Source organism: Bubalus bubalis, chromosome 5, assembly GCF_019923935.1.
Source record: "Bubalus bubalis isolate 160015118507 breed Murrah chromosome 5, NDDB_SH_1, whole genome shotgun sequence".
NCBI classification, from domain to species: domain Eukaryota; kingdom Metazoa; phylum Chordata; class Mammalia; order Artiodactyla; family Bovidae; genus Bubalus; species Bubalus bubalis.
Window position 1 is genome coordinate 30,672,025 of NC_059161.1, and position 12,391 is coordinate 30,684,415.

Here is a 12,391-nt window from a genome sequence, read left to right on the forward strand (position 1 = left end):
GGCCGCCTGGCTAACCAACCCAGCCCTACCCGGGGAAAGGGCCCCGGCCCGAGGGCATGTGCTCCCTGGGGCTCATCTGGCCTGGGTCTATGATAGCTTCCAGCCCCTGCAGCTGTGTGTGTGTGTGTGTGTGTGTGTGTGTGTGTGTATCCCTCTGGGGCAGAGTGGTCTGGGGGTCCACTCTGCTCCCAGTCTACCCCCCAAGGCTCTTCTTCTGCTTCTTCCCCACTCTGTGCTCCCAGCAGCCTCTGGGGTTGATCGCAGGGTCTCCACCCCCGCAGATCAGAGCAGACTCTTCACGCCTCTTTTCACAGCTCTTGCTCTGCATCAGACAGGTTGGGCCCGGGGCTCCAGGAGGCTCAGGCTGAATGGCAAACAAGCCCATCCAGGCAGCCCTGAAAATGTGTGGGGAAGGCCCTGAAAGGCTCCCCTCGCCTTCATCCTGTGGGGTCAGCAACCACTTCACTGCCTCCATCCCTGTGGGGCCTGCAGAAATGTGCATGGACCCTGGCTCTTATACAGGGTCTCGCTCCCAGACCTCGGGGAAAAGGGTGAATGGCTGGCACGTTGGGGGCACCCACCACGGGTTTGTCCCACCAGTTAACAGGACCAAACAGCTGGATGGGTGTGGGGAGCACAGAGACACGTGAGCCGGACAGGAAAGCTGTGATGGAGGGAGGCGGGGACCACCTGTGGGTGGGTCGAAGGGTGGGCTATGACCCCGGGGCTTCATTTATGACTGAGACCTCAACCCCAGGAGGCAGGAGGGCAGGGAGGGCGGTGGTAGGGGCAGGTTCTGAAATGTCCCTGCCTTCTCACGCAGGGAGGGAGAGCCTGGGGGAAACTCTGACTTGAGCGAGGCACCGGTTCTCCTGCCTGGCCTCCCCTGGTCCCCGAGCTGTCTCCGTCCTCCGAGTCATTCTTGAAAGGGGCTCCCTGCCAGGGTGGGAGGCTCCTGGGCCTAAGGCCTCTGTGGTCCTTGTCCTGGTGGCTCCCAGACAGTAAGACCCCAGCAGAGGCCTCAAGAAAGTGTCTCATTTCCTGAACCCATGAGCCCAGAGGGTAGCATGAGTGCCCTGGGGCTTCTGGAACAAATGACCACAGACTGGGGGGCTTCAAATGACTGGTGCTATTCTCACACCTCCTGGAGGTGGGAAGTCTGAGGTCAAGGTGCCGACAGGAGCTCGCTCCCTCTGAAGCCTGCAGCTGCATCCTCCAGCCTTAGGCTCTGTCCTCACTCGGCCGGGTCCTCTGTGTGTCCTGTTCCCCCTCTTCTTACAAGGACACTTGTTGGATTTAGTCTCCCTTGGGTAATCCAGGATGGCCTTGTCTCAAGATCCTTAACTTGATTACATCTGCAAAGACTTTTTTCCAAATAAGATCTGAGGTGTAGACACATCTTTTGGGGGCCGCCATTCAGCACCCCACATTAGTCGTGTTGTCAGTCTACTGCACCCACTGGTGAGCCAGAGCCTGGATCTCACCTCTCTGGGCGCCCCAGGCTGAGGATGGGGCTGGCATGGGGTTCTCTGACATATGAGCAGGGCTGCCCAGCTGTGGAGCCCTGCCTGGCTGCCTCCTGGTTTCCGACACCCCCATCTCTCCTTGGCTGAGAGACAGGGATGCGAACTGACTCCTGAGGCTCCTGGGGGCAGGTGCGGAGGGGGCCCTGCAGGTCCTGGCCTCCTGGGGGGTGTGGAGGCCGGGTGGGTCCTGGGCAGGGGCTTCATCCTCTTAGTGAATGGCTGTTCCCAGATCCCACCGGCCACTGGTCACAGCACCCCCTGTGGGAGGTCTCCCAAATGGCCCCACATCAGAGCCTGACCCCTGCAGCCAGCAATCTGGGGGCTCTAGTGCCTCAGTCAGCTGCTCTGACCAGGCCCTTCTGGCCCCGGTGCGGCCCCTTGCAGCCCCAGAACTGTGTGTAGCAGGATTTAGGTGTTAGCTGAGAGCATGGAAAACACAGACTCAAGAGAGGTATGGGCTACTAAATACGTGTTGTAAACAGGATACCAGGTCAGGGATGGGTGGAGACCAGGTCTGCAGGTAGCTCCGCTTCCTGGGAGCACCGTCTACTCTGGGCTTGCCCTCCCAGGACGGCTGGGATGAGGAGTGGGAGGGCTCCACCCCACCCCAGAGTGGGAAGGCCTGGGTCAGCTCCAGTTCTTCAGCTCCTCTGTGGCCTCGGGCAGGGACTCAACCTCAGTGTCTTCACCTGTGGAATGGGGACGTAATAGCCTGCAGTGCAGTAAGGGAGAGGCTGTTTGTGTGTGTAGCCCTCTGCCCCACCCCAGTGGGGACCCCCTTGCCATCACCCCCCACTCGGCTCTTGCCTGAAGAACCTCCCCCCTTGGCCTCTGCTGCTTCCGAGTGCCTAGGGCTGAGCGATGGCCGCTGGTAGCCTGCAGGTCTTGTAACTTGGGTGAGCATGGCCACTTCTCTATACTCAGAGCTCAGCAGAGCCCAGCCTCCACCAGGGCCCTTAGGGAGTATACAACAGCTTCCCAGCAGTGGCCGGCATCCTGAGGCTGGTCAGAGGGGCTTGTCCCCTTCCCGTAGTGGAGCTGAGAGCCTGGCTCTCCATCTGGAGTAAAGCTGGGGCCTCCTGCCCCTCCCGCCTCCCAGGAGACCTTCCGTGTCCTCCAGGCTCCCTTCCTTTCTGGGTGGTCTTTCAGCATAGGGTGTTGCTCTGGGCCAGTCACCAAATGGCCCACTTTTCTGGGAGCTCCCAATCGCTTTCCTGAGCAGCGAGGACAAAGGCTTCCCGGGAGGCCTGGTGCACCCTTCAGAAAACGGAGAGGGGCGAATCTACAGCCTGGTCCTGAGCCCCACTGTCTCCCAGCATTCCTGGACCTGCAGCTCTCCAGGCTGTGGGTTCCTGGGCCGGATGCTGGTTCCCCAAGCTCAGCATCCTCTCCTGTCACAAGGGATGTGGGTGATGGCAGGGTGAATGAGTTAACTTGTAGCCAAGGTGAGGAGCCTGCCAGAAGGTGGCGATTGCTCCACTCGAGCTGGGGCTTCCTTGCTCTCCCCAGGGAACATGGGTTCCTGTCGCTCGGCCCCTGGAAGCAGGACCCAGGGTGCCAGGCAGCGGTTGGCGGACAGGGCCTGGTGGTCCAGGATGGAGGCCTCTGTTGGCCTCCACATCGCCAAGGGGCCACGGGCTCCCGACCCCCCTGGTCCCACCATCTCTGGATGGAGGCGGAGTGGTGGGCCTGCCCCAGCTCCTCTGGGGGTCTGGAGCCCAGAGCTGTGTGCGCTCAGAGGGGCCGCCACCCCCCACAGTTATTTGAGGGGATGTCCGTGGGTTGCAGCCTCCCGCAACAGGCCAGAAACTGTCACCAAGAATATGGCTTATGAAGATGGCTTTGGGGGCCGTGCCAGCCATATACTCCTGCTCCCCGGAAGACCCCTGCCAGGAACTGGCTCCGTGGGCCAAAGCTCACCCCTGGAGCCCTAACCCTCACCGTTCCTCAGGAGGAGGGCCATGGGCAGCCCTGTAGGTTGGCGGTGTGGGACCCTTACCCAGTGCTAGGGCCGCCTGGAGAGGGTCCCCTGCACTAGGAGCAGAGAGCTCCCCTGTAACTGTGGATCGAGCCCTCAGTGGATGGCCTCTGCCTACTGTGTCCATGGGCTCTGGGCCCCCAGCCTGGCCCTCGCCCCCCGCCGGGACTGCCAGGAGGGGATGATTCAGGCTGAGCTGGGGGGCTGAGCTGGGGGCGGCGCTGGCACCCGGCACTCCCTGTGCCAGTGTCTGTTCACACAGAAAACACGTTCCGATCCTGGGATCTTGTCACCCTCCAGAAATGCCAAACCTGGGCAGTGGGGGTTGTGTTCCCTGCAGCCTGGAGGGCAGGCTGAGCAGGGCCCCTCTGGGATGGGGCACCCCCGGGGGCCCTGTGGGGCTGTGTCAGCCACTGTCTCACCCCCAGGCACCGTGTCCACCCGGGTTTGCAAAAGGAGAGGTGAGCCCAGGGGACAGCTGGGCCTGGGTGCTGGATGGAGCCTTCAGGGAGCAAATGGGAGCTTCCCAAGAGCCGTGCTGGGCTGGGGTCCCCGGGACCCACCCTGCATGCAGGAGAGCAGCCTGGTGGGAGGATTTAATCTCAGTTTAGAGACAGTGCTGCCCTGGAGTGATCCCTGGGGAGAGGGCTGGCCCGAGTGGGACGTGAGGCTGCCCCCGCCTCTTGTCGCCTCCCCCCACCTCGCCCTCCCCTCCTGCCTGGAGAGGCACCTAAATAATTCCCATGTGGGGAGGCTTGGCCAGGGCTGTCCAGTCAGGTCCAGGGGTCTTGTCCCTCTGTCTAGGTCTTGGGAAACCCCCTTATGAGTGTTTTTTTCCAGGCCTAGAGACCTTGGTCCTGTTATTGCCCCATTTAAAAGTTGAGGACAAGGAGGCTGGGTGGGGTGACCTGCCAGAGTTCTGGGGCAGCAGGTGGAGGCGTAGGTGACACCCGTGGCGGCTGGTTAACTAGGACAGTCTGTGCACACAGTAGGCACTCACTGGGTGCTGGCTCCTCTTCCTTTCATGGAAGGGGTCACGGGGCCCAGCCATGCTGGCTGTGGTGCGGGGGGTGGGACCACTGCTCCTGGCACAAACAGGACCCTCACCTTCGGTGCTGCCCTCTGGCTTTACCCCCACCAGGAGGATAGCTGTGCCGGGATCCAGTCCTGCTGCTCTGCTGGGGTTCTCATTCTTGTGCACCCTGCCCCCTGGGGTGCTGGCATCCCATTCCTGCCGACCCCAGCAGTGGGCCCTGCCTGGGTGTGCGTGCCCCCTCCCCCACCTGGGGTGGGCTGCTGCAGCTGCCAGAGTCCCCAGGACTGTGGCCCACACCGGGCCAGGGGTTGCTGGGAAAGCCCTTTCTGCATTCCTCAGGTGGGGAGGGGTAGCAAAGGGAGCCCCCAGCCCCCGGTGAGCCCGAGGCTTGGGGTCCTCGGCATCCAGCACCACCTGAGCCTTGCTGGGGGTGGGAGAGGCCATGAGCATGAGATCCGGGCTGCTGGGGTCCGCTCCCCCAGGGGTGCAGGAGGGGATGGTTGGGAGCTCCACCCCAGGTCCGGGCACCTCAGCAGCACGCGGCTCCCGCAGGCCGTCTGCTGCAGAGCAGACCCCGTGACCACGGAGCGTTTCTGAGCAACCGCTTTCCAGGCCAGGCCGTGGCCCACTTCTCAGCTGCAGCTTGATTGGCGCAGTGGAATTCCAGAGCAGCAGGTGGCCATCCACCCCGGCCCTCGGGCAGCAGCAGGGGCTGGGCTCCAGCAACCTCTGCTTACCTAGATGGGCTTGGGGATGGGGGGCAGGCAGGGGCTCTGCTTCCTCAGAGCAAAGCCAGCCTGTGTCACTCTGGGCGAAGCTGCGTCCCAAGGGACTGAGCAAATGGACGTCACCGTGGCCTGTCCCTATTGCCATCACCCTTCCAGCCTGCGTGGGGTATGGCCTGCGTGGCTGCCCCCCACAGGATGGCTCAATGAGGGGTCATTCCATGGAGGCTCCAAGTGTCCAAGTCTCGGTCCCTCATTCTGCTGGGACTGGATTGGTAATGCCCTGGGTGGGCCTGGCCCCTTTACCGGGAGCAGGTGGCTTGATGGCTGCCTTAACCTTCCTGGGAATCTTGTGGTCGCGATCCTGGAATGTGGGGACCATGAGGGCCCTTGGAGCGCCCCTCACGGATGAGGCCCCGAGTGTGGGGAGGGGAAGACTTGGGCACCAGTGAGCTTCTCCTGACATTCGGCGGGGGGATCTGGGTTGGCCTCTGCAGTGTCTGGGCCCTGCTGGCCTCTCAGTAGCTGAAGAGCTGCTAGACTGGGTTTCTCAGGTGCAGCCCTGGGGCTGGGGGTGCAGGGAGCTGGCCAGGCCCAGGACCTTCAGGTGTGGAAGTCGAGGCCAGTGGGCATCTGGGACTGGGCACCAGAGGCCCAGTCGGTGTCTCCTCCACCTGCCTCAGGCAGACATGCACCCGGCCTGGGAGAGGCCCACCGCCCCCCAGCAGAGCCGAGGACAGCCCCCTGAAAGGCCCATCTGTACCTCCCTTGGCCATGGGGGGCATCAGCTGCCCCTTGGGATGGCGGGGTGGTGGCAGAAGAGAGCAGGCGGGGGCTGAGGGCCCAAGATGGGGTCGGGCTGGATCGGGGAAGGTGGAGGTCCAGGCAGCCACGTCTTCCAGCAGAGGCGAGCTCGCCCGGGGTGCTGCCCCGCTTACTGGCCTTCCCGCTGGGGTAGGTAGCATCATCCCACGAGGTCTCAGGGGCAGGGTTGGGAAAGGCCGGGGGTCAGAGCCGCGTCCAGGAGTGCAAGAGCACGTTCGGGTGCTCTGTCCGCCCCTCTACCCGTGCTGCTGCCTGGGGGCTCCTGTCGGTGCCTGGGAGGAGGACAGGGTCTCCCTCCTGCCTGTGCCCCCATCTTCACCCCTTACCTGCTGTGGGTGGGGCGGGCATCCTCGAAGCAGGTTTGTGTGTGTTTGCATGTGCGTGTTTAGAGTATTTTTAAAGCGACTCTGCAGCTGTGCTCAGCTCGGCTACATTCTCCGGTGGGTGCTTGGCACGTGGCGCATTGTGGGGTTATTTTGGGCTTGGCATTATTGGGAGTTATATTCTGTGTCTGTAAGGAAACAGCATCAACACAGGCTGAGTTGGGGGGTACTTGATGCGTCTTAGGAAGCGGAGCCCAGGGTGAGATGGGGCCCTTGGGGGCTATAATAGGGGCAGGGCAGGAGTCTCCCTGGGGCTGCCCTCTACCTCTGGCCCATGGGTTCTGATGGCCCTTTCCGGCGAGTCCTTCCCTGGTCCCCCTTGCAGGGGCTGCTTTGCAGAGACCTGCCGGCTTGAGCTGGACAGCCGAGGAGCCAGAAAGGACGGACTCTGGCTGGTGCCCGGTTCTGGGGGACTTTTCTCAGAGCAGGCAGATGGATAGGGAACGACAGAGGCCCAGGGAGGGTCAGTATGACCAGAGGGGGACATTAGGCACAGGGAGGCCACCAGCCCATACCCCTCGGGTCTGTAGCCACAGTCAGGGTCAGCCAGCTGCCTGACCAGATGATACATCAGACCATAGCGCCAGACCCCTACTAGCCTTTGACCTCCTCTGCCTGCTGCCCAGGACAGAACAGGAGTGGGGTGAGGGCTGCTGGGCTGCCCCTCCTAGAAAGACACTCAAAGAGCCACAGCTGGTTTCTAGGACGCAACCCCCCCAGTCATGCATCAAGGCCCACCTGGCCCCACCAGCTCAGCAAGCCCATTACACACCCCACCTCTGGGGTGCCTGCTCCTACCCCATCAAGGCCCCACGCTGCATCTGCGGCCCCCACCTGCAGGAGCTGGGGGCGTCCCATTGCGGGGGGACACGTGGCTGCGTGCTCAGTCCTGACCTCGTGTTCTCTATCACGTGCTCTCCTGTCTCCTCAAAAAGACCTAAATTGCCCCCTTGCACTCAGCTGAGCCTGAAAAAGCCCTAGGAGGTGACTCAGCCGTCACCACTGGGCCCCACTCCTGGTGACACACGAGGTCACTGGGGCTGCTTGGCCCATCTGAAACCTGCAGGCTTGTCAGGTGGGGGCCCAGGCAACCCCCCAGCAGTTGGCCTCCCGCAGAGCCCAGACTGCATTTGTGAGTGCCCCTTGGTCCTACAGGGTGGGAGGGAAGATGGAAGGGCAGGGCGCTGGTCCATGTGGAGGATCGGGCTGGAAGCTGCCACCACCTCTGGCACCTTCCCCTCATCTGGGCTTGTCCAAGGGTCTGGGTGGGAGGAGGGCCCTGGCTTGTAGCCCATCTAGTCCTCAGAGGACAACCCCTCCCATCCTTCCCCGGGCTCGGGGAGGGCTGTGCTCCATGGGCAGAGAATGGGTCCCAGGGCCATATCAGCTCCCAGGTGGGAAAAGACTGTGGGGTTTGCCCCTGTGACTGGGGCACCACAGGGTGGTTGGCACCATCCATGAGCCTTTGCTTCGGATCCTCTGTCCAGTCTGGGTCCCTGGCTGCCATCCCCTTTCCTAAGGAGCCATCTCCAGGCTATTGCAGTGGCTTTCCGTCCTGCCTGGATGGTCATCACAGTGGTCAGTCCTTACCCAGGTGGTCTGGGGATAGGACACTCACATATCTCTCAGGACGGGCCAGGTGGGGCCACCCTTGGAAGCCATCCTGGACCGATGGGCTGGTGACTCCATCCTCGGTGAACAGGAGTGTGATCTGGCCCTGAGGGGCTGTTCTGGGTCAGCCCGCCCCGGCTTGCTGGAACCCCAGCCTGCAGTCAGTCGGCTGGTTGCCCACTCAGGGGCAGGTGCAGCCATGGGGTGGGGGCTGTGAGGGACTTGGGGTTTGGGGGGCCTTGTGCCTCGGCAGCCCCAAGGGCTATGATATGGGGTTCCTGACCCCTCTGCCCTCGTTTCCAGCTGCCAACAGTGGGTCACTTAGAAGTATGAGGCTCAGCTGGTCCCTGGGGAACCATGGTCTGCTGAAGTGGGGGATGCCCCCTTCTTGAGCCTACTGGGTGACTTCCCACCCCTGAGGGGCACCAAGAGGTTGCAGGTGGTCAGTGAGGACTCCCTGGAGGAGGCAGCTTTCCTTGGAGTGACTAGCCAGAGGCTGACCAGCATTCCTTCTGTGTCAAGGTGGCACCTGCAGGGGTGGGTGGGTGGGGCTGTTCCCATCCCCACTGTGAGGTGCTGGGGGCTGCTCCCCGCCTCTGCTTGAACACCCTCAGTGACTCACCCGCCGGATAGGCCAACCCTCTTGCTTTTATTTTTTTGTGCCCTAAGAGAAAATAAACATTTGCATGTGTAGCACTTGATGGCTGCGGGGGCCCACACAATTGCAAGGGGCCAGCAGGGGGCCAAGGGCATGGTGCCTGGGCTCCCAGTGCTATGTCTGTCCAGGGCTTCATGCCCTGGGCTGTGAGTGGAAATGCATGTACGTGGAGGGAACCTGGGTGGCGATCACCATGTGGCAGGGGAGTGACCTGTCACCACCCCAGGTTGTCGTCCCTGGGAACCTGAAAGCAAAGGAGAGGCGACTGCCCAGGGTCGAGGCTCAGGGAAGCTGAGCAGGAAGCTAATGGACACAGGAGCCCAGACTGCCTGTTCTGTGGGCAGTGTCCTCTGCACAGAGTAGTGAGAGGGGCCCCTCCACATCCCCCCAGGCCCTGAACCCTTGGCTGCCTGGTGGGACCCCTGGTCCATTTGGATCTTGGTGTCTCTGAACGTGAGGGAAAGTATGATTTCCAGGTGCCCTGGTCCTGACTTGTGTGTTCACACCTTCCCCAGCTGTGTGTTCGCACCTCCCCCAGCTGTGTGTTCACACTTTACCTAGCCTGTGTGTTCATACCTCCCCCAGCTCTGTGGCCCCACCTCTGCCCAGCTATGTGTTCATACCTCCCCTGACCTGTGTGTTTACACCTCCCCCCAGCTATGTGTCCCCACCTCCCCCCAGCTGTGTGTTCACACTTCTCCCAGCTGGGTGTTCACACTTCCCCCAGCCGTGTGTTCACACTTTACCTGGCCTGTGTGTTCATACCTCCCCTAGCTGTGTGGCTCCACCTCTGCCCAGCTATGTGTTCATACCTCCCCTGACCTGTGTGTTCACACCTCCCCCAGCTGTGTGTTCATACTTCTCCCAGCTGGGTGACCCCACCTCTCCCCAGCTGTGTTCACACCTCCCCTGACCTGTGTGTTCACACTCCCCCCCAGCTATGTGTCCCCACCTCCCCCCAGCTGTGTGTTCACACCTTCCCCAGCTATGTGTTCACACCTCCTCCCAGCTGTGTTTTCACACCCCCACTCATCTCTTGAGCTGTGTTCACACCCCCTTTCTGAACTGTGTTCACTCTCCCAGCTGTGCTCACACTTGCTCCCAGACACCCTGCACCCCTCTTGCTCAGGGCATTGCCCACCTCTCTGAAGGAGTAATGATTAGGGCCTTCATGCGAAGAGTTGATTCATTGGAAAAGACCCTGATGCTGGGAGGGATTGGGGGCAGGAGGAGAAGGGGAGGACAGAGGATGAGATGGCTGGATGGCATCACTGACTCGATGGACGTGAGTCTCAGTGAACTCCGGGAGTTGGTGATGGACAGGGAGGCCTGGTGTGCTGTGATTCATGGGGTCGCAAAGAGTCGGACATGACTGAGTGACTGATGTGATCTGATCTGAACTCCATTGTGGGGCAGGGGTGTGGAGGGACAGTGGGTCTGTTTGGCACCGGCTGAGGCCTCCTGGGCAGACTTGTGCTCTCAAAAACTGGTGTCCCCCCATAGACCCGTCTTCATGGGACAGTCCCGATTTCATTCCCTGTGTCTGCCTCCTGTGTCCCTGGAGTCTTGCTGGGTTTGAATACTTGTGTGGATGTAAGCTTTGTCCCGCTGGTGGAAAGCTGATTGTCAGCAGTCTCCTGGTGCTAGTGGCTAACTTCTTGCTCTGGGGCCCCCTCTCCCAGTGACTGGGGCGGCCCTTGGACACTGGTCAGGATTTGGTGACACCCAGGGTGTCCTTGTCCACATGCCTACCATGGCTTCGTAGGACCTGGCTTCTCTTTGTAAAGGGTCAGTCCTGAAGGCCCCTTGTGGTCTGTGTCCAGACTGAGTTCAGCATGTGTTGTGGAAAAACTGGGAATCTGGCGGGTGCCACGAGCTTGCAGGGCACTCTCCACGTGCCTGGAGCCCCTGAGCCCTTCCCTCCTGGCCCTGTCCCAGTGGCCTCACCTTCCCCCTACAAGTCATCAGGACAGACTCCACCCTTATCGTAAATCCTTTCTAATTTGCTTATTCAGTTTTGTGGTTGGAGGCACATGTGCTGGTGCCCAGGATTTTTAAATGGTTTCCATTCTACCAACGAACACCCAGCAAGTGGCCGTCTGGATATAGCAATGGAGTAAATTTAGAAATAATTTGTACATGAAATTGCACCTCCGGGAAGACTGGGGCAGGCAGCTTTTAGAGGACGGTTTCAGGCCAGCACCAGTGACAGGACTGTCTGTTCGTCCTTGGCGGGAGCGGGGTGGGAGCTGATGGCCAAGGAGGGGTCAAGTAACTCCTCCCACTCACCCACCTCCGGCTCCTCTGTGCCCTGAGCTGGATCCTGGGCCCAGAACTCATCTTACTGTGTGAATGTGGTCCCACTGAAATCTCTGCTTCTGTTCTGGCCTCCTTGTGCCCTCAGCCCCCTCTCTGCCTGGTCTGGGCCCTGCCTGAAGAGCGGCTCCCCGCCCCTGTCAGAGACGCCCCCGCACAGTGCAGTGACCTGTCCTCTCCCAGGGTTTGCAAAAGCTGATGGCTCCAGGGGTCCCCCGCTCTGCATACCCAACCCAGGGCTCCCGCAAAGGGCCTGGGACTGCTGACCACTCCTCCACCTTCCCTGAACTGCAAGCTCCCTGAGGGTGTGGGCTGCTTCCACTTCACTCATCACTCCCTCCCCAGCCCCAAGCACAATGCCTGGCACATAGCAGGTGGTTAATAAACATTGGCTGTTGGCTGCGGTGGGGGTCGGTGTGTGGCAGTGGAACAGGTGGGGGGAAGGGCGAGGAAGGACAGCCCAGGGACACGGGTGGCGGAATGTGGCCAGAGCATGGGGATGCGTGCCACCTGTGCCCCTCTGGTCTAGGAGGATGTCCAAGGCTTGCGGGCCTGGTGGCCAAAGGCTGGGTTTGGCATGCACATGCTTCTAATTTCAAAGATGTGTGTAGTTTTAGTTGACGCAAGTGGCCAAGTGGCTTTCCATCCCCGTGCTCAGGGGCACATGGGTGCCAAGATGGTGCACAGCCTGGCGAGGCTGAAGGGGATGCCCAGGTCCTGGGGCCTGACGCAGTCTGCTACGGGGTCAATGGTAGGCCGCTTCTGGGGTGTTGGGGGTTGCCTTGGGTGGGCTGGGCCGGCGGCTCTGCAGCCACATTTAGCCTGGAAACCAGCCCACTGTCTTGGTGCCCGGCAGCCATGGCTCTGCCCAGCTCTGCATGAGGGCGCAGAATCTAGGTCAGGTTGGTGCAGGGCAGCAGCGCCGGGCAGTGAGGGCAATGCTGTTCCCGTGGGCTGTGTCTGGGGGAGCGCAGCAGCCTCGGGCTGGGCCCTGACCCAGTGACCTCGCCAGGCCCCTCTGGTGGTCTGGGCACAAGGCTGTCCAGGGGAAGGGTTGGGGGAGGTGAGTGGATGTGTGTCGTAGCTGCGGTGCCCCTGCCTGAGTGGGGACTGGGCCCCTGGGAAGCTGGGGGCCTGCACGTGAGGGTGTGGCCTTGGCCATTCAGGCAGAATCTTCTGGGAACTCCTCCTTCCTCCCCCATCTGTGTCCTCCTCTCTCTGCCAGTCTATTTTTCCTGCCTCCTCCCACAGGCTGACCTGAAGTTCTAGGGATCTGGCCACATTGGGGCCTTGGCCCTCATCCTGCCCGGTGACCCTCAAGGAGGCTGTGGCG

The 12,391-nt window shown here is 61.5% G+C and overlaps 1 protein-coding gene across 2 annotated transcripts in view; it reads left to right on the top strand.

Moving 5' to 3' along the window:
- The window catches only part of PLCH2 (phospholipase C eta 2), a 64,434-nt gene that overhangs the window by 14,772 nt on the left and 37,271 nt on the right, over window positions 1-12,391 (top strand). The gene's annotated exons all lie outside the window — the stretch shown is intronic.